Source organism: Lissotriton vulgaris, chromosome 3_1, assembly GCF_964263255.1.
Source record: "Lissotriton vulgaris chromosome 3_1, aLisVul1.2, whole genome shotgun sequence".
NCBI lineage: Eukaryota > Metazoa > Chordata > Amphibia > Caudata > Salamandridae > Lissotriton > Lissotriton vulgaris.
The window spans coordinates 1,733,698,210-1,733,719,019 of NC_141689.1; the positions used below are offsets into that span (position 1 = coordinate 1,733,698,210).

At 47.5% G+C, this 20,810-nt stretch overlaps 1 pseudogene; it reads left to right on the forward strand.

Moving 5' to 3' along the window:
• Positions 1-20,810, forward strand: part of LOC147728376 (uncharacterized) — a 69,534-nt pseudogene that overhangs the window by 16,754 nt on the left and 31,970 nt on the right.

The window sequence follows — 20,810 nt, forward strand, 5'->3', positions numbered from 1 at the left end:
GAACAGGAAGCAGTCAGCCTGGCTCCCTCCCTAAGTCAATCACAACACCCAATCAAAACGCTCCAGTGGAGCATTGTGATTGGTCGGGATAAGACCCAGCCAGAGGCTAGGGGAGTGGGCATGTTCTCCATGCAGACTGCAATGTACCCTGCATTGAGAAGGACAAAGAGCACATGACTGATTTGGGGGGGCCGAGAGGGCCGACCAAACAGTCTTTGCTCACTCAAGAGTGGGCAAACCACTCCTGCCCTGTCTTGCTCAGAGAGTAGGGCAGCTCCACCCGCAATGCTCCATTGCTCAAAGCAAACATAAAATTGTAATAACGAAACGTTATTACCATTTTATGTTTTGACTTTTTCCTACTGCGGGAAAGCAGTGTTGCGACGCTCCTCCGCCCTAGTCGGGAAGGCGCCCCAGCACATACTCAAACCTATACATAATGCTATTCTCATAGTTTTCTCGCTGATAGTGATAATGGTATACTAATATGTAATCTAACCACTGTAAGATCATTTATAGCATTTGTAATTGCACATATAACATCAAGGATTGTATTTGGTGTGCACCGTTGGTGTTTGCCTTGCTATTGTGCGCAATGTGGACTGTGAAACTTACTGTAATTATTAAATCTTGGGGATTTTTAGGGTTTTTTTTGTAATCTAAACTTTACTTTAACTGATTACAGTGGTTGCCATGTTGAAAGTGAGATATTTTTAAATGCCTAGAACATAGTGATGACACACTATCGTATTGTTTCCATTCATCCGCCATTCGAATCAGATAGGTTTCAACCCCTCAATTATTCAATGGTGCCAGACTCATCCTTATATCCCAATATCTACATCTAATTCGCATGGAAATCATTTATTTCTTTAAGACTTTCACATTTTTGGATATTCTACTGAATATTCAAGCCTAAGTTCCCATAAAACAGATATAACTATTGGAAACATATCCAGAAAGCATTAAAATTCTTAGGATGTCAATCACATATCTGCAAACAGGAAAAGCGTGTTATTAAACATGACGAGCTAGGCATATTAATTCTAAAATGCAAAGCGGAGTTTGGCATTGTTATATTTTTGCTCAAGGTAAATGTACAACTAATTCTTCCCCACAATTCAAAACATATCATTCACATATTTCCAAATCATTAATGCTTGACATTAATTTTATTACCTTGTGCTTTTAGGCTATGTTACTTGGTGCCATGAATATTGTGATTTCAAAGCAGTTTAGTGCGTAAATTATGTTTTGCATGTCTTTGTGTGAGTTATGGATTGTGATATTTACCATTACCTGCAAATTTCAGTGGCCTTTAGTTTTAATTGGCAACTATAGCTCCCCTTTAAATGCAGTATTTTCGATGAATTTGTAAAAACATATGTTAATGTATTATGAGCAAAGCAAACCATCATTTCACTTCAGCCTTTGTTTTTTTTATGAATTTGTGGAGATTTCTGATCATACCACATACAACAGTTTCCTGCTTTCAACCAACCATGGGCAGCCAAACCCCTCTTCTCAATGCCTTTGTCTGTACACAAGGGGGTTGGCCACAGCCGCTGCAAGCAACCCTCTAAAGGTGATCAAACTCTACTGTGCTTGGACTTTGTCTTTGCAGAGTGGGGGGGGGGGGCAAAAATACAAGTGCACAATCCTCTGCAGGAGGCCAATACCCCCTGCAAATAGACCTCGGTCGTACACAGCGGGGGTAAACCACTGGCCGCCCAGTCCTGTGTCCAACCTACTGCATGTGGCTAATTCACACTGTGCAAGCGAGCTATGTGCAGCAAGGGTTGGCAGCTGAAACTGGATGACTGTCAAGCCCTGCAGCCAGTCGTCTGCATGTGACCAACCCCAGCACGTGGCCATTAGCAAAGTGCTGCCGTAGTGTACTGAATACTTTTGTTTCATTATCTTTCCAGATCTGGGAATTCTGGGCCAGATTTGCAAATCCTCAGTCCCCAGAAGGGTCTTCAGGGCTGTAAAGGGCTGTGGTGGGCCCTAGGCCCTCATGCTGGCAAGCACTCATGCACTGATGCAGGACACACTGGAGGTATGGTGCAACTGGCCCAGAGCACGTGCGCTCGGCCTCTTTTATTGGTACTGTGTCACATGACCAGTGACATCAGTGGTGGGTGGGTGTTTAGTGTGGATACAGGCTTCAGCACTAGAATGCTGACTTATGCTGGGCATTACATCCCTCCCCAAATTGGTTAAAAATTAAACCAAACGTGAAAAGTCCAAAAACCTGTGGGGGAAAGAAAACACAGAAAATAACATTGGATTTGCGCTTTCAAAACGAGTCTCTTTGCCTGCTTGCAAACCGCAGGCAGTATAGTTCTTGCGTTTTCGGACTAACAGTTCTCAGTGGCACGGTTCGCAGTTGTTCGGCGGGTTCATTCTTTGTCTGTGCTGTCTGTCCACTGTTCTCAGCCCTGCCTTTTGCTTTGCTCTCTTGGTGACGAATAGTTAAAGAGAGATGGATGACATGGTTGTTGTCTGTCTTCCGGCTTCTTTCCTCCATGCTGGTTGCGTGATGTTTCCGGGCAGGCTTCAGTGTGTTTCTTGGCAGGTGAAGATAGTAGGTGCGAACATCCCTCTCACTAGGATGCCCCTCTTGCCGGTTTTCTTCTGCCACAAGGTGTCCGGGAGGACCTCTTTGCCAGGTTTCCACTGGACTGGTGTTTTTGGTCGCGTTGCTCTACCATAGCCTTCGGGCCGTGAGCAGGGCGCTCCACGAGCCTCACCGTCGTGTCCTAGTTCCACCTGAAGGTTGAGTTGTTGACTCTCTTCATTGCTCGCGAGGCTTGCATCCTCTTGGGTCCTGCAGACGTGCTTCTGTAGATCTGTCTCCCGTGCGGGACTTGCTGCCACCAGAGTCCCTTGAGGCCTCTGATTCTGGTTTGCCACGGGCTGGTGCGAGGTAGGTCAGGTCCTCAACTTCCGGAGTCCCGAGTAGTCTCGCCATCCAATCTTCAGCTCAAACCCCAGAAGTAGATGTCGCCAACAGTCTATCTTGCTCTCTTCTGCGATCGCCATGTGAATGGATGGCTCGTAGGTGGTTGTCTCTGTTCTGCGCTGCCGGTGCTCTTGCCAGGTTTGTCTTCCATTGCACTCAGGTATTCCAGTGCCTGTTCCTTTCCTTCTTTCCGCAGGGGTGGCTTCTTTCTTCTTTTCTTAGTGGCAGCAGCCACACTGTTCTTTCTTCCTTCTTCTTAACCTGACAGTTGTGCCACTCTGATTACTTCTTCCTCCTTTTCTTCGTAGTGGCGATGGCCACTCTGTTCCTTCTCCTTTCTTCTTTTCTTCCTTTCTTGGGTGGCGGCATGCCACTCCGATCTTTCTTCTTCTCTTCGCGACGTACCCTGGTCCCCTTTTCTTCATCTTCTCTGGCCAGGCTTCCCCATGCAGCGCGCGCACTCTGCACGTGTCTTCCTGGTCTTGTCCTAGTCCTAGGACACTGTCTTCTTGTCACTCTCTTCCAGGGTTGGCGTCACGACCTTCACATCTTCTTCCTATCGCTTTCGTTAATTTGTGGGGTTGAAGTTCGTGGGTCCAGGTCCTCGGACCGCGCCTTGTCCGAACTTCTTGGACCTCGTGCTGGTCCCTTCTGCCGAGGTCTGGCAGGTAAGCTTCGTGGTGCTGAGCTTCTTGGTGCTTGGTGACCATGCTGAGTGGTCCTGTTGCTGTTGTGTGGATTCTTCAATGCTACGGGTTGACTGCGCAACCATCTTCTTTTCATCTCTGTTTGATTGCTTTGGTGCGCAACTGGGTGCGCTCTTCGTATCTTCTTTGTGACTTGCTGCTTTGGGCTTGTGCTGTCCGCACTGCTGCGCATTTGCGTCATGCGCTTTCGCACTTCCTGGTGCTGGGTTCTAGAACCATTGTTGGTTCGTGTGGGGTGTTCTTACTTTCGCCATTCTGTTGCAGCGATGGCCTGTTGGCCACCAGGCATCGCTGTCTTCTCTTCTGGCGTGGCGTAGATGCTTCTTGGGTGTTTGATTCTGGAGGGTTGCGTCACCACTCCATGGATCTTCTTTTGGTCGTGCTTCTTCTGTTTGGTGCTAGTTGCGATTCTTGTGATCTTCTTCTTGTGGGCGCACTTGCCGCGCGCTCTCTTGGATGTCCTGTGAGGAGTCGCTGCACTCCTGGCACACTTCTGGGGTTTCTGGCGCTTTCTTTGGGTTGTCTTCACGCTCTTTGTGCTTCTGTCGCGCTGCTGCGCATTTGCCTTTTCTCTTCCTCGGTGGTGCGATGGCTTGTAAACTTCTTTGGACGTGACGGCGGGCAGGTTGCTGCCCTTCGTAGTCTTTTACTGTAAACCTTCCTTGTGCTTTGTGGCGCGTTCCTCTGTTCTTGCGAGTAGCCACCTGCCAGCAGGTGGTTCTCTATCAGCCTCTAGGCAACGCTTGTGTGGGGGCCATGCAGTCTTGGCTGGGCTGTGTGTTTATTTGGCTTGTCTTAGGCTTGTTTCCTTTTGTGGTATTGCTAGGGTCCTATGCGGGGAGTCCGCTGTCCTGTGGTACACTTGGGGCTGCTAAGGCAAAGCTGCAGTGATCACTCGCCTTACTGTAGGCTTCTCTGTAAGCTGTCTTTTCCCCTTTCACTGCAGTGTTGCTGACAGGCCACTAGATGGCAGTGCTGCTTATCTTTAGGCTCCCTTTCACTGTCTTCGTTTTTTTTTTCTCGGTTGCAGGCCTTCCTTTTCTATGGCCGGTGCTGGGTCCTAGAGCAGTTGGTGGAAAAACGGGGCACCGGGACCGCAGTAAGTATGGGCGAATTTTGCGAATCTCGCGTTCGTGAATTTTGCGGATTTGCGAATTCGCAATCCGCAAAATCCGCGAATTCTCGCGAATTTGCGGATTTTTTTTTTTGTGTTCGCAAGTGTTTCTGCCAGTTCGCGAGGATTTGGTACTAGTTCGCAATTGCGAACTTACTTGTCGGCTCGCAACGGTCGCGACTATGTTGTTTCTACGTCTGGTTCATCATCACAGCCTCCCAGCACCCTCTGTTTCACCACTGGCACCCTCTCTTTGACCCATGCCACCCTCTGTTACATCAATGCCACCCTCTGGTTCATCATCACTGTAGAAGATGGGGGGGAAAAGCAAGCCCACCTGCCCTGCTTGAACTGACATGAATTAATTTGGGGTTAGTTTATTAACAACACCTGGCCTGCCCCAACTGACAATAATGAAGTAGGGGCTAATTAATGTGTCACTGAATTTGAAGTTCCAGCCTGGCACCTGCTTGTCTGCCCCCTTAGCTGTAAATCAGGACCTTTGTGGCATACAGTTAAGGTCAGAGCAGGGTCACACAATAGTTGCAAGCAGGCAACCGAATTCTGGAGGGCCCCCTCAGGAAGCACTACAGGGAATCGTTACAAATCATGAGGTTGACCTTTTGCACCTGCTCATTGCTTTTGCTTTTGCAAAAATCGTTTTTCGGTTTTTTCGCGCTATTCGCGGGGCGCGGCGTCGTGCGAAACCGACCGCGGAAGCCGCCAATTCGTGCGAATGAGCTTTTTATTTTTTTGCGGCTTGTTGTTTCGCGAGTTTTTTTGCAGTATTCGCGAGCCGCTTGCAGCGCAACACGCGAATTTACCCCAAGGTCGAGTACGGGCGCTGCCATTTTGTTTGCGTGACGTATTTCCGTTTCCGCCCGCTATGTATAATCTCACACAGTAAGCGCATTGCGAGTAGAAGTTCGCACGAGATCGCGAGGAAAATCTTGCGCAAACTTACTTTCGCGCTCGTGAACGGACGCCGGCCATCTTGTTTTTCATTCATTTCCTGTGTCTGGGCATGGTGTTTAATCCTCTTGTTATCTTTGCCATCCTTTGCTTGTTTTCAGTTTTTTTTTTTCGATTTTGCTTCTTATCTATCCCTCTCTTTTCCTAGCTGTATATTTTTGTCTTTTCTGCTATTTTTCTTTACTTTTAAACTACTTTTTTAAACTCTTTTCTTTTCTTCTTCCCTATCCTATTCCTTCTTAATTTTCTACTTCCTACCTTACCTGCCCACTTTGCCCAGACCATGGTGAAGCCAGGCACCGTGAAGCTGCCCAGGCACTTGAGGGCGGCAGCGGCGGCGGGGAGGAGGAGTCCTGGACCCCGTGCCAGGACACCATGCGGTCGATTGAGGGGGGAGCAGGTGATGCGACGGGGGATCTTCAGCCCGGAGGAAGTGGGCGCGCTGGTCTACTTCGTCCAGCGCCGCCTGCCCAGGACCATTGCGGGAGGCGGCAGGATCGCGGCCGGCGGCTACAACATGCGGGAGCGCCGGAAGCGGTGGGAGAAGGTGTGCTGGGCCATATCCCACCTCTACGGGGTCCAGCGCACCTACAGCCAGGTCACCCATCGCTGGACGGACCTCCTGGACCGGGAGCGCGACCTGCTGGACCAGCTCGGCTTGGAGATCCCCGGGCTTGGTGAGTAGTAGTAGCCATTTCATCACACACTACTATGATGTTTTCTCCTGCTCTGTGTTGTTGTATTGCAAATATTTGTTTTTTACATGGAGCAAGCCAATAATGCCGCTGATGACGATTACATTGTAGTTAAATTATATTTCAAAATCTTCTGTGCATTTCAGGTGCACTGCTCTCCTTCTCAGTGGCGTTGCTACTATGCTTATTTGTTTTCTATTTTGTGGTCTCATTGGCCTGAGTAACTATTATGTATGAGTGTACTTTACAGAACTGCGTAATGCTAGACACTAGGGGGCAGATTACATTTACAAGCCCCTTTCGCCACGTTTATGTTGCCTTGCGTGACACAACAGCGGCGTAAACGTGCCGCATCCCTGCGAGTCATTTACAGCATGACGCATCTAGGGAGATGCGTCACGTTATAAAGCCATGGGCCTGCACCACAATGGGTGCGTTCCTAGTACGCAGGGTGGGCGGTCCGGCGGCTGTGCGCCTCGCAAAATTGCCTGCGTGAAATCTACAAGATTTAACGCAGGCACTTCTGCGACGCTGCTACGTCAATTCAATTCCTTATGCCTGCTTGAAGCAGGCGAAAGGACTGACACAGCATGTTAAGTATTGGGTGGCCCTGAGCATTACTGGAGTTGCATTGCGTTGGCGACGTGACTCCAATGATGCGCCGCTCTTACGTGACGAGATGCGTCACGCAAGTGCCTACCCTTGCGCCAGGGCGCGCCGCATTGTAAATGAGGCGCATCTGCCGTGTCGCAAGGGTAGTTTTGCGTGACGCATTTGATCTGGCGCATCTCTGGAGATGAGCCAGAACGCGTAAGTAAGTATGCCCCTAAGGGGCAGAATTGCAATTACCGTCGCATCCCTGCAAAGTAGCAGGGATGCGCCATTAATTGTGCGGCCCGCTACCACCACCAAACATGGTGCGCCGTATTTGTAATGCGGCGCACCATGGGCCCAAAACGTCACCGAAGCTTTACTGCTGGAGTTGCGTCGCAACGATGGCGCAGCTCCAGCAATGCTCTGGGGTACCCTATCTCCCCAATGCTGGGTCAAGCCGTACGTCTGCTTCAAGCAGGTGCAGGGTTTGTGTGACGCATCATTGTCCTAAAGGTGACTGATTGAAATTTTGTAGATTTCCCTCAGCCACTTTTAGGATGTGTTCCAGCGCAGGAATGCCCTCCCTTGCGCCGGAACGCCCCCTGATGGCGCAGGGCTTTATAACGGGATGCATCTCCCAAATGCGTCACGTTGTTATAATATTATACGCCGCACCATGGCGCCCTTTTTTGTTTAGCTGCTGCGTCACAAAAGTCACGCAAGAACGGAGCAAAAGAGCCGCAAGGGGCTTAAATCTGCCCCTTCCTTTGTACCCCTGACAATAAGAAAAATAGTGGCGGTGGATTGATAGTTTGACTATTTAAATGACTGGTAATGTAGCAGGCAACTGTTAGTGTTGTCACTGATCTGACTGAAATCACAATGGAGTTTGTCTGTCACTTTGCGTCTTGCCTGCGGACTGCTGCCTGCCAGTCCTAGGTGAACCTTTCAGTACTTTGTTTAGTGAGTTACGTGACTTTTGAAGTCACAGGTCCGCAAATAAATGAAAACTAACCCTAATCAATATAATTTCGCGGAAATATTTTGTTATTGTTCTTTTGAAATGTTTGATTTGGTTGACATTGACAAGCAACAATCATCCATGTTTTCTGTTCTTTCTTTCATGTTGTACGTCAGCTCCCCCCAGGGGCGAGGGGAGGACACAGGAGCAGCAGGCGGCGGATGCTGTTGAACAGGGCCAGGATCGGGCAGGCGAGGACTCCTTTGCTGGCCCCAGTAAGTTTTCATTTTAGACTAGTACCTACTTTTTCCTAGCGTTCCTCATTTGATTTTTTCAAAATCGTCTTTGATCTTCTTGTACACTGTATCTAAATTCTTATCCTGCCTCTACTATGACTCCCTGTGGTATTACTAGATTATTCTTATTAGTCTGTCTGTGTAGCTAACTAAGATTGCACGGTTGGCGAAACTCCCATTCTAGTCAGCAATAGCTCTATCAACTTAGTGCAGTCCTCTGGGATTGTCCATAATGTCTTTTGAAGTGTTCTATCTGCTTTGAAAATTCCCAACTATAAAATGTGAATGACCACCAAGAAAGAATAAGATACTACCTTTTGGTTTGGATAGGAGAACAATCCATACCACTACAGCGGCGCGGACAATTCTTCTGCAGAAACAGAACTATGGACAATAAATAGTGCATTGCTTATCAATTATAATAGGCGCTGTTAGAGTTTCCACATACCTCTGTGATAACAGACTTTGAACCCCCAATGTCCTTACTGACTGACTACATAGTGTGGCACAGTCATTTACCTCCCGAATTCATCGATCATTGATCCCCAATGATGATTATTATCCAACGTAGCTGAAGAGTACGGAGTCAGAGTCAAGAAGTGTCAGAGGCACGGACTCATGCTTGCAAAAATTGCAAAACCTTTCGCTCAGTCACTCTAGTCACTCTGGACCAAAAAACACAGAGTCTCTCTAAGTTTAAAAGCTTTATTAAAAGTAAACACATTTATTAAAATGAAGTCATAATAAAAAAACGAAACGTTTAACTGAGAATGTAAAAGTGGTTAGTGCTGACGATTAATTGACGACATTTCTTGTGGTCGAGCCGAGCTCTCACCTTGTTTCAACTTGATCTTGTTGTTAGAAGTCCATCTTCTGTCTGTGTGGAAAAAAATGGTGCGTGTTAAAAAGCCAGCCTTCATCAGTTGTGCCAAAAAGTGCTGCATTACATTGTTTTCACATGTCTTCATTCCTTGACCAAATACTAGTGAGTGGTTTATTCTAACATTCTTAAATGTACTTTGTAGGTGGAACATCTGGTGGCGGGGCCAACGCGGAGGTGGTGGTGCTCGACACGGAGGCGGAGGGCAATTCCTCAGGGGAGGATGCGGCGGTTCCAGTGCCGGCTGTGAGAGTTCAGACGGTGGTGGTGGCGGGCAGAGGTAAGCTCTTATATATTCCTTACTTATTGAGATTGAAGACGTGGCTGGGAAGGAAAGAATATGAGATGCATGGCTGGGTGAATGATGAAGCAATGATTGGTGGAAGGACAACAGCCTGGGTGGGTGACACAGAAACTGTATGTGTCCATATACCTGGATCATGCTACTATCTGACTCTTAGATAGCATATGTGTATCTAGAGCAGGGGTACTCATAGTACGGCCCGCGGGCTGGTGGTGGCCCGGCAAGCCTTCCTTGGCGGTGTGCAGACCTTGCAGACAATCACTGCTCCCCCGACCCCCACAGAGCAGAGTGGAGATGCAGGGCCACAAAGAGGTGAAATAGAACAAAGCCTCTGCTCTGTGGGGCCGGGCAAGCAGTGATTGTCAGGGTGGAGATGCAGGGGCGCTACAACAAACAAAGCCTCAATAATATGTTAATGGTCTTTTAAAGACCTGTTAAGTACTTTGGTGTGGCTGTCTGTGTGTGCGCGTTGAGGAAGCTGTCTCAGCCCGGGCTGAAGGCTGACACAGACAGACACACACACAGTGAGATGACAGAGGGGGAGGGAGAGGGAGGGCAGGAGGGAGAGAGAGATGGAGAGGGAGGGCAGGTGGGAGAGCATGAGTGAGAGAGATGTATGTAAATGCTGGGTCTGGTGGCTCAGTGGATGAAGGCATCTGCTGCAGGGACCTGTGTGCAACCTCATGGTCACAAGTTTTTGTTTTGCTTTAGCCCCACCCCCTCTGACTCCGCCCCCACCAGTGCAGCCCTCGGCCACAAACTACACTGTAAATTTAGCCCCTGAGAGAAAGTTTGTGAGTACCCATGATCTAGAGAGAGTAGACGGTCAGTGGATGAACTAAGTGTAACTTTGAAGAGCATGTAACACTGCACCCGCACGTCCGTTCCAGTGTAGGAAAGGCAAGGAAAAGAAGTTTTAATTTTGTCCAAATACTACCATCAATAGTAGCAGTAGTTTGTATTGCAAGCACAGCATAGATACGGTTATTACGGTGGCCACTCCCTACCTCTCTTAATAAGTTTAGTAGTACTCAGTCATTCATGTGTGGATGTATCACTGGTCACTCAATAAAAAGCAAAGCACCTAAAGTCATCCCATATATAAGCAAAAACATCCCATGTGAAGTGATAAATAATCAGATTATTTATCTTCTTCAATTTTCCATTTCTAGTACTCATTTCCACTGTAGGGTGAAAGTTAAATTAATTAAGCAGTAGCCCTTGAGTTGTAACAGAGTATTCTCAGTGCCACCCGTAATAGAAAAGTAAGAGCTTCACCACCTGCATGTACTGGACGGGTACAGTAACGCAACACAAGTCTAGGTCACTCATCATGGCGTGCGTCTCTTTTTCTCGGGTGCAAGTTTACTGCGCTGGCATTATGCCGGCTTGCAGAAGATAACGTACCAATTTTCCTAAACAAGAGACAAGAAGAAGAATAAGACTGGTGTACTTTCATAGTCGACTTCAATGGAAGTCCATAGTGCTCGTAGAATTTGTTCCTTAAACTCCCACTAATGTTAGAGCAAGGATGAAGAAGTGTGAGGTTAGATAGATACTGGCCTCAATAGTTATGTAATGCGCTTGCAAGTTGCTAGTTGTACTGCAACACAAATTTCTGCTGAATGATTGAGTTAATCTTAAAGAGCATTGGTTACAGACTATGTCTTTCTTTCTTCATATAGATTCTCCTTCCAAACGAACAAGGAGGAAGGAGCTGGCTAGAGCGGCCCGGCAATGGAGGATCGATGCCACGGTGGCCAAATATCGGCGGCTGGTGGCCCTGGAGGACGAAGAAAGTGTGCAGTCGACCACAACAACGTCGTCTGCATCGGCCTCCGTGCCCCCACGGGCTGCCACCCAGCACAGTGGTCCACCCAGACTGAGCCGGGCTGCCAAAGCCAAACGCCACCGCCGAGTAGCAAGGACAATAGCTTCCTCTCACAGCCGTTGCACCTGCAAGGCAGTGAAGGCACGCCTGCGCCGCAGTACCCTGATGGTGTCCCGCCTCCAGCAGGAGCTCCACCACTTTTCAAACGTGTTGGAGGGGCTCCGCGTAGAGCACGCCTTGCTCCACCAGGAGCATGATGCCCTGGCCCAAAAAGTAGACAGCATCCACCCATAGTGTCCCTTGCCCCTTTTTTAGAGACTTTTGGGGGGTGGGAATTGGGAGTTGGGTTTTTGGGGACTTTTGAAGGACAATCGTTGGGGTTAGGGAGGGTCTTGCGGGAGATTATTTTGTTAGGGATATAAATATACTTTTTCAAACTTTATCCGAGCATACCCGTTTCTTACTGCTTGCCTGGTGGGTGGGGGTTTAACAGTGACTTTGTTTTCCTGAAAGTTTAGTTCCATTTTCTTCCTTTAAGTGTAAATGCCCAAATGTTTTCAACACTAAGTGCCTCTCACAGAGTAAGTGAAGTGAATCCAAGAGTCCTAGGACTTTAGTAGTACTACCGTCAGTCTCTCGTCTCTCCTACTAATACTCCATTATACCCCCAAACCACCAAACGCTTATCTTACCTGTAATTTGTGTTTGAAAGTAGGGCTAGACCCAGGGCTGGCTCCACGGGAAACAGCGAATAAGGTTGGCAATCTTGGTCGGATAAAATTTCCTCATAGCGGTGGTACTAGTGGTGTGACACAGTGGCAGTTGCATGCCTATGAAAAAAAAGAAAATTAAATCTGGTTTGTCCTCCTGAGCAACTCAACGGTACAATAGAGAATATAGCAGGTGACAGAAGTACACTAGAACAGTGCCACATTGTAGCCTAACAAATGGTAAAGTATAACTACTAATTCGGTTGAAGTTCTTTGACATTAGCCATGGGTCTTTGTCAAGCAGAGTAAGAATATATCCTCGGATTTCTTCACCAGCCTGTTGCTATCACCTTATCCTCCCCAGCAAGTGTATGGATTTATTGCTGTAATTTAGTCACACATCAATCAAAACCACACAGCCCGGGGGAAGAGGGTTAGGGTTTGAAAAATGGATGGGTACGGGGGTTTTTGGGAAAGGTTTTGGGAGACAAGAAAAAATAGCACAGCATGGACAAACAATTGTGAACATAAACAAATCTTTGGGTACAAACCTATCCATCAATCTTTGAAAGTGCATGCACTACTGCATGCATGTCAGTGAAAAGTAAGTAGTACTTTCGACAACTGTGGAAGAAAGAATGCGACAGTACAGGGCCTGTGTGGAATTATTGATAACTATATTCAACATAAGGTCTCTGTAGCCAGATACCTGAGAGCCCTGCTGGTCACTATAAATCCATTCACAACAACACTCAATGGGGTTGGTCTGGAAGGTATAGTAGATAGAAAAGGAGAAATTGCTTTTTTTCTAGGTGTCCCCTCACTCACCAGGGTTGCCCCTTGGTGACATGCTTCATCATTGGGGCCATCCCAGTCCTCTACGGGCTGGGGCGTGCTGCGACTTGCGAATTACGTAGGAGCACTTACAAATGACTATGTGTGGTGCAGATGTGATAGTGGAGTGGACTAAGTGATGTGTTAAGGGATCAATTTAGAAGCAGAGAGAGATCCAAGAAATGCAGTCACAGTCAGAGAAAAAGGCAAGGGATACTGTATCTATGTTGTTGTAGTTGTCCTGTTGGAAGTGGTAAGTAAGTTGCCTGCAGAAAAAAAATCCTCCTATTAGCGGCACTCCTCCATTGCAGCCGACGCTTCGTCCATCGATGTTGGTCACCAGAAGACACCCTGTAAAAAAAGCACAGCATAGACAAACAATTGAACATAAACAATTATTTGGGTACAAACCTATCCATCAAACTTTGAAAGTGCATGCACTACTGCATGCATGTCAGTGAAAAGTAAGTAGTACTTTCGACAACTGTGGAAGAAAGAATGCGACAGTACAGGGCCTGTGTGGAATTATTGATAACTATATTCAACATAAGGTCTCTGTAGCCAGATACCAGAGAGCCTTGCTGGTCACTATAAATCCATTCACAACAACACTCAATGGGGTTGGTCTGGAAGGTATAGTAGATAGAAAAGGAGAAATTGCTTTTTTTCTAGGTGTCCCCTCACTCACCAGGGTTGCCCCTTGGTGACATGCTTCATCATTGGGGCCATCCCAGTCCTCTACAGGCTGGGGCGTGCTGCGACTTGCGAATTACGTAGGAGCACTTACAAATGACTATGTGTGGTGCAGATGTGATAGTGGAGTGGACTAAGTGATGTGTTAAGGGATCAATTTAGAAGCAGAGAGAGATCCAAGAAATGCAGTCACAGTCAGAGAAAAAGGCAAGGGATACTGTATCTATGTTGTTGTAGTTGTCCTGTTGGAAGTGGTAATAAAGTTGCCTGCAGAAAAAAATCCTCTTATTAGCGGCACTCCTCCATTGCAGCCGACGCTTGGTCCATCGATGTTGGTCACCAGAAGACACCCTGTCCACTGCCTGCCTGATGCTGAATTGTGGCTCGCTAATGTGAAGCCTGACTCCATCCTTTTTTCCCCATTGCAGAGACTGAAACCCGGCCTGTAATTATTCAACGAAAAACAGGAAGTGATATAATATTACAACACCACTGATAAATAAATATAAGGTATGTAGGCTGTGGAGTGCAAAAAGTCACACTTTGATTTTCCTAGTAGACAGTACAATATTTTTGAAAGTGCGTACTCTGTCTGAGTCACCTTTTGAAGGATAAATAAGTAGGGGCAAATTAATGTAGCGGATCTTTCCCCTCAAGCTAGGTGTACTGTAAACTGTGTTTTAGAACAAAATTAGATCTTCCTAGCAGTGCTCCCACCCAGACCCTTACTAAAGCCAGTCGCAAAAATGTAGAAGACCCCCAATCAAATCTAAAAAAACGAGGCCTAGCAGCAAACTGGTGACAAAACTTACTTTGAAAGTAAAAGTAGGCCGAAGTACCCCCTTACTAATTACCCCTTACCCACCGTGGATTGCATTCAAACCACTTGCAAGCAACCAAGCAAAAGTATCCATAGCCAGCAACGCTCCAAGACTCGAAATCCCCCCCACTCAAACACATGCAATTAAAATACTGCTAACCCTAACGAACCCTAAGTTAAGAATAGTGGCAAAGGCTTTCTTTAACTATGCCAAATCCCCCCTTTCCCACCATGGATTTTCTTCAAATGACTTGCAACCAAAATTACACATTCTCACGAGTGCTCTAAGACCCCAGAACTCAGTTGCAAAAATCTAGAACACCCCGAAACACATGCAATCCTGCTGCGAGGGCTAACCCTAACGAACCCTAAGTTACAAAAAGTGCCAAAAGGCTTTTCCGCGAGGATTTTGTCCCAACCACTTCTACCCGGTATTAGACCTTCCCAGGAATGCCCCAAGACCCGCCAACCCACCCGCGAAAAAGCATAACACCCCCAAACAGGCCAAAAGCAAAATCTCATACTTGCAATATTTCTCGGCCTTCGGTCCAAATGCGCTGCGTAGCTAGGCCATAAGTCGGGGTTGCCACCACTGATTTCCTGAAAAGCAGATGCAATCAAGATTAGAGTGTCCCAGCAGTGCTCCCAGACCCCGAAACTCACCCACAAACACCAGGAAGCCCCCCAAACAGGCCCCCGAAAACGCTACATTGAGCAAAATGTCAGAAATAGCCAAAAAAAAATCGGCCTGGATTTTGTCCCAACCACTTCTACCCGGTATTAGAACTTCCCAGGAATGCCCCAAGACCCGCCAACCCACCCGCCAAGAAGTATAACACCCCCAAACAGGCCAAAAGCAAAATCTCATACTTGCAATATTTCTCGGCCTTCGGTCCAAATGCGCTGCGTAGCTAGGCCATAAGTCGGGGTTGCCATCACGGATTTCCTGAAAAGCAAATGCAATCAAGATTAGAGTGTCCCAGCAGTGCTCCCAGACCACGAAACTCACCCACAAACAGACGGAACCCCCCCTAAAAGCACCTCAAAGGCAAGCAAGTCATCAAAAACACAAAAAAATTTCCACCTGGGATTTGGTCCAAACCACTTTTATCCGGTATTAGAGCTTCCCAGCAATGGCCCCAGAGCCGTCAACCCAGGAGAAAACGAGTAGAAGACCCTCAAACAGCCAAAGAGCAAAAGTACAAAAATGGGGACTTTGTCAGTTTTTCACAAATTTCCCAAATCACTCCGCGCGCGCTCTGCAGCTACGCCCTAACTCCCCTCTGCCACCATGGATTTGCTTCAAACCTCTTGCAAAGTAAAGTATATATAGCCAGCAGTGCTCCCAGACCCCGAAACTCACCCACAAACACCAGGAAGCCCCCCAAACAGGCCCCCGAAAACGCTACATTGAGCAAAATGTCAGAAATAGCCAAAAAAAAATCGGCCTGGATTTTGTCCCAACCACTTCTACCCGGTATTAGAACTTCCCAGGAATGCCCCAAGACCCGCCAACCCACCCGCCAAGAAGTATAACACCCCCAAACAGGCCAAAAGCAAAATCTCATACTTGCAATATTTCTCGGCCTTCGGTCCAAATGCGCTGCGTAGCTAGGCCATAAGTCGGGGTTGCCATCACGGATTTCCTGAAAAGCAAATGCAATCAAGATTAGAGTGTCCCAGCAGTGCTCCCAGACCACGAAACTCACCCACAAACAGACGGAACCCCCCCTAAAAGCACCTCAAAGGCAAGCAAGTCATCAAAAACACAAAAAAATTTCCACCTGGGATTTGGTCCAAACCACTTTTATCCGGTATTAGAGCTTCCCAGCAATGGCCCCAGAGCCGTCAACCCAGGAGAAAACGAGTAGAAGACCCTCAAACAGCCAAAGAGCAAAAGTACAAAAATGGGGACTTTGTCAGTTTTTCACAAATTTCCCAAATCACTCCGCGCGCGCTCTGCAGCTAGGCCCTAACTCCCCTCTGCCACCATGGATTTGCTTCAAACCTCTTGCAAAGTAAAGTATATATAGCCAGCAGTGCGCCCAGACCCCGAAACCCACCCACAAACACCAGGAAGCCCCCCAAACAGGCCCCCGAAAACGCTACATTGAGCAAAATGTCAGAAATAGCCAAAAAAAAATCGGCCTGGATTTTGTCCCAACCACTTCTACCCGGTATTAGACCTTCCCAGGAATGCCCCAAGACCCGCCAACCCACCCGCCAAGAAGCATAACACCCCCAAACAGGCCAAAAGCAAAATCTCATACTTGCAATATTTCTCGGCCTTCGGTCCAAACGCGCTGCGTAGCTAGGCCATAAGTCGGGGTTGCCACCACGGATTTCCTGAAAAGCAAATGCAATCAAGATTAGAGTGTCCCAGCAGTGCTCCCAGACCACGAAACTCACCCACAAACAGACGGAACCCCCCTAAAAGCACCTCAAAGGCAAGCAAGTCATCAAAAACACAAAAAAAATTCCGCCTGGGATTTGGTCCAAACCACTTTTATCCGGTATTAGAGCTTCCCAACAATGGTCCCAGAGCCGTCAACTCACCTGCAAAGAGGTACAACAACACCCCCACAAGTGCTGAGTCTTTCTTCATTGGGCGTAAACCAGCCCTCTGGTTTGATGGAAATAGGAGTCTGGAGGAGGAGGATAGAGGAGCATGTTCTTCTGCACTTGTGAACCTGAGGAATGAAGACTGCGGCAACTTCAAATCAATTAGCAAACCAGTGAAGACAGTTCTGCTGATGGGCTTGTTTTTGTGATTATCTGATTAAAGTTTGAAATATATTAACTGTGCACAACAAAGAAAGACAGACACACAGGAATAAAAGTGAATAAGGACGAAAAAGAAAGTTATTGATTCGTTGTCTCATTTTCAGGGCTCGGTATCACGGTCCAGGAATGAGAATAAGGCTTCGTCATCATACTCTGCGAATTCAGGCAGGGTGAGCTCAGTGTCACCTGACAGAGTAGAAATTCCCTCATCTATGTTGCTGGCCACCTCCTCTTCATCCGGCACGCTTTCTCGTACTCTGAAATCTGGTGGTATGAGGTGCTGATTCATCTTGATCATTGTTAACCTCTCCACATTTTTGGGCGAGAGGCGGCTCCGTTTGGGAGTTACAATGCCACCAGCAGCACTGAAAACCCGTTCAGAAGACACGCTTGCGAGTGGGCAAGACAAGTAGTTTAAAGCCAGGTTGGTGAGCTGTGGCCACAATTCTTTTTTCCCATGCCAATACGCCAATGGGTCAGAATTAACATAGACCTCTGTTGAGTCATTCAGATAGTCCTTCACCATCGACTCAAGGTCCTCATCCAAGGTTCCTCCACTTTGCTTAGCTCTTGCTGTGCCTCTGACCTTCTGAGAACCAAACCCACGCAGAGCTAGCCAATCCTCTTCAGCCTCCAATGTTTCTGTTGTGTCTCGTGCAGATGATCCGGTTGCCGGTGTCTTTAACGGCTGAGAGGTCACTTGTGCCACAGCCACAGGTGCAGAAGTGGATTGTTTTGACTGGGGATGGCCTGCTGATGTACTGCCATTTCCTTCAATTTCCAGCCGTTCTCTTTCAAACCTCTTGGCTGACAACGCTAGCCAATGTTTGTACTTTGGAACATGTTCATCATCAAAAGGAAAGAATGCTTGGCCTGCCAGCGCCTTTTTGTAGCGTGGATCCAGAATAGTAGCACAAATGTAATGCTCTTCTGAGTGGATCTTGTTAAGACGTTCATCACCTTGTAGGAGCTCTAATAATTTCTCAGCCAGAAGAAAAGAGTCTTGGTTTTTTACATCTTTTTCAAACACAGAACACACCTCCTTCAGTTGGTCCTCCAGCATGTACAACAATGGGATAGCTTTTCCCAAATTACAGTCCTCCTTGCTGACTGCACGCGTGAAGAACTCAAAAGGATGAAGCATGCGTGTCAGGCTTTGAACTATGTTCCATTGCGCCGCACCCATCCTCAGCTCCTCTGTACCCTCTGTAAGGAAATATTGATCGAGTTCCGTATACTGCTCATACAGACGCTCAAGCATGTAGAAGGTTGAGTTCCAACGTGTTACCACCTCCTGGATGAGTGCTTTCACTGGCATTTTACGTTGATATAGCAGGCTCCTCAGCTGCTTCCGGGCCTTAAAAGAATGGCTGAAATGCTTGCACATTTTTCGGCAGGTGTCCAATACGCTGTACGCTGCACTGCCTTTATTACCCAAGAATTTTTGGACAACCAGGTTTATACAGTGCGCCAAACACGGCACTCTGAAATAGTTACCGTCCCTCATGGCCTTAACTATATTGGCGCCATTGTCCGTGGAAACATAACCAACCTGGCGTTTTAGTGGGGACAGCCAGTTAAGGACCTTTGTGTTAAAGACATCCAAAATGTTTTCTGCTGTGTGACGTTTCTCCAAACCAAACATGGCTAGTGTTGCATGTTTCCGAGCAGCTTTAAAAACAATGTCCGTGTCAACACCTGTGTTTAGCTTTGCTTTAGCCCCTGAAAAAGAGACCCAGTGTGCAGTGATGCACATGTAATCAGCGCCTGCGCCACTGGTCCACATGTCTGTTGTCATATGTATAGTGTGAACAGCACTCTTCTGCAAAGCTGCCCCAATCACCTTCAGAACATCTTCATGTAGTGCTGGAACCGCAACTCGGGCAAAATAGAAACGGCTAGGAACCTTCCATTTAGGGCAGAGCGCTGCCACTAATTCTAGAAAACCAACCCCTTCTACAAAAGAAAAAGGGAGAAGGTCCAGAGCTAGCATTTTAGCCAGCTTAGTGTTATACAGACGCGTCAGTGGGTGGTTGCGTTCATATTGCGCTTCTGTAAACAACATCTTTTTAATGTTGCCCTGGACCAAGGATTTACAGGATGATGATGATATCTTCGACCCAGTTACGCTCGCTGATGAACTTTTCCGCATTGATGTCTCACTCTCTCCCACACTCTTAGTGTGCCTCACATGGGGTGTGCTGCTGACAGGGGTACTGGGTGTAAGTGAAGTGTTTGAATCGTCTTCTTCCTCCTCGTCATCATCAGATGAAAAATCAACGTTTTCATTACGTGCAATTCCGGCTTCCTTGAACGCCTCTAGGTGCGGAAACCATTGGACAGGGTGCGCTCTCTCAAGATGACCTCTCTGGCCTCCGGTACCATAGTTAGAACCAAGCTTACCACGACTAACTCGAAGCTTACAAATGCTACAAATGGCTACGTTTTCCATTTTTGGGCAAACACTAAAGAAGTCCCAAACTGGAGACTTGAAATGTCTTTGGGGGCCGGAGGAGGTGGCGATACTGGTGGTGGTGGTCCTGCTGCTAATGCCAGATGAAGTGGAGGATGTGGATTGCCGAACTTCAGTACGTTTTGCACTTTCACCACCACGAATTGAGGTCGAGGTGGGTACCTTCTTGCAAGGAAGAAATATGGAAGCGGTAGGTGTTGGTGTACTACTTAACTCCAAATCTAATGATTGTTGTGTTTCCATTTCCATTGCCTCCTCGTCGACATCATCATCACGCTCAGCAGCTTCTCGGGATAGGGTCAAAATATCTCTTTGCTGCATGCCCGGTGGGGCTGCAGTGACCTTTGTGATGACTGGCTCGTCGTCATCATGAGAGGCTTCATCACCAGCAGTATCTGTCACTTCTTGTTGAGCCTCATCACACTCCATAGCTATGAGTTTTTCGATGACCTTCCTTTTACGCTTAGGTACCTTTGTCAGATCATGGTGTGCCTCGTTCTCAGACCGCAGTGGTGGTTCCCAAGCTGGATCCGTATCATCAGAAGGAGGTGGGCTTGAAGAAGATGTAGACACCCCCCTTGATCTTTTCCTTGCTAGGGATGTGGAAGACAATGAATGATCATCAGGAGGAGTGGCTTCCAATGATACCTCGGCTTCATTGTCGATTTCCTGATGTGCCCCTACTTCGGGAGGAACAACTATTGTGGGCACTTGTGACCCTCCATGCACCTCTGCTTGCGCATCTCCTTTTCCTGCCTCTCCTTCCACATGTACTTGGGCGTGTACTTGCACATGGTGTTGTTGTTGCGGCTGTGGTTGTTCAACACTTGTCAGATGAGTTACAACAACCTGTGTTGATTCAGGGACATTGCTGCTACTTTCTTGCGATGAGCCAACATCACTGGTCGATGGTGATTGGAGAAGTACACTGACTGCCTCTGAAGCACTCAAGGGCTTTGACTTAAGTTGGCGTGGTGGTGGAGGCACTGAACCCAATGGAGCAGGGGTGCTGCTCCCAGCTTGGCCCCCAGCAGATCCTGCTGCTGCTGCAGGCGTACTTTTTTTTTTGCTCCCAAAAAACGTGGCGGTTGGCACACCAGCCTTCTTGGTAACTTGCTTCTTCTGCTCCTTACTAGCAACTTTCTTGCTAGAGGAGCTACGGAGAACTTTTTTTGGG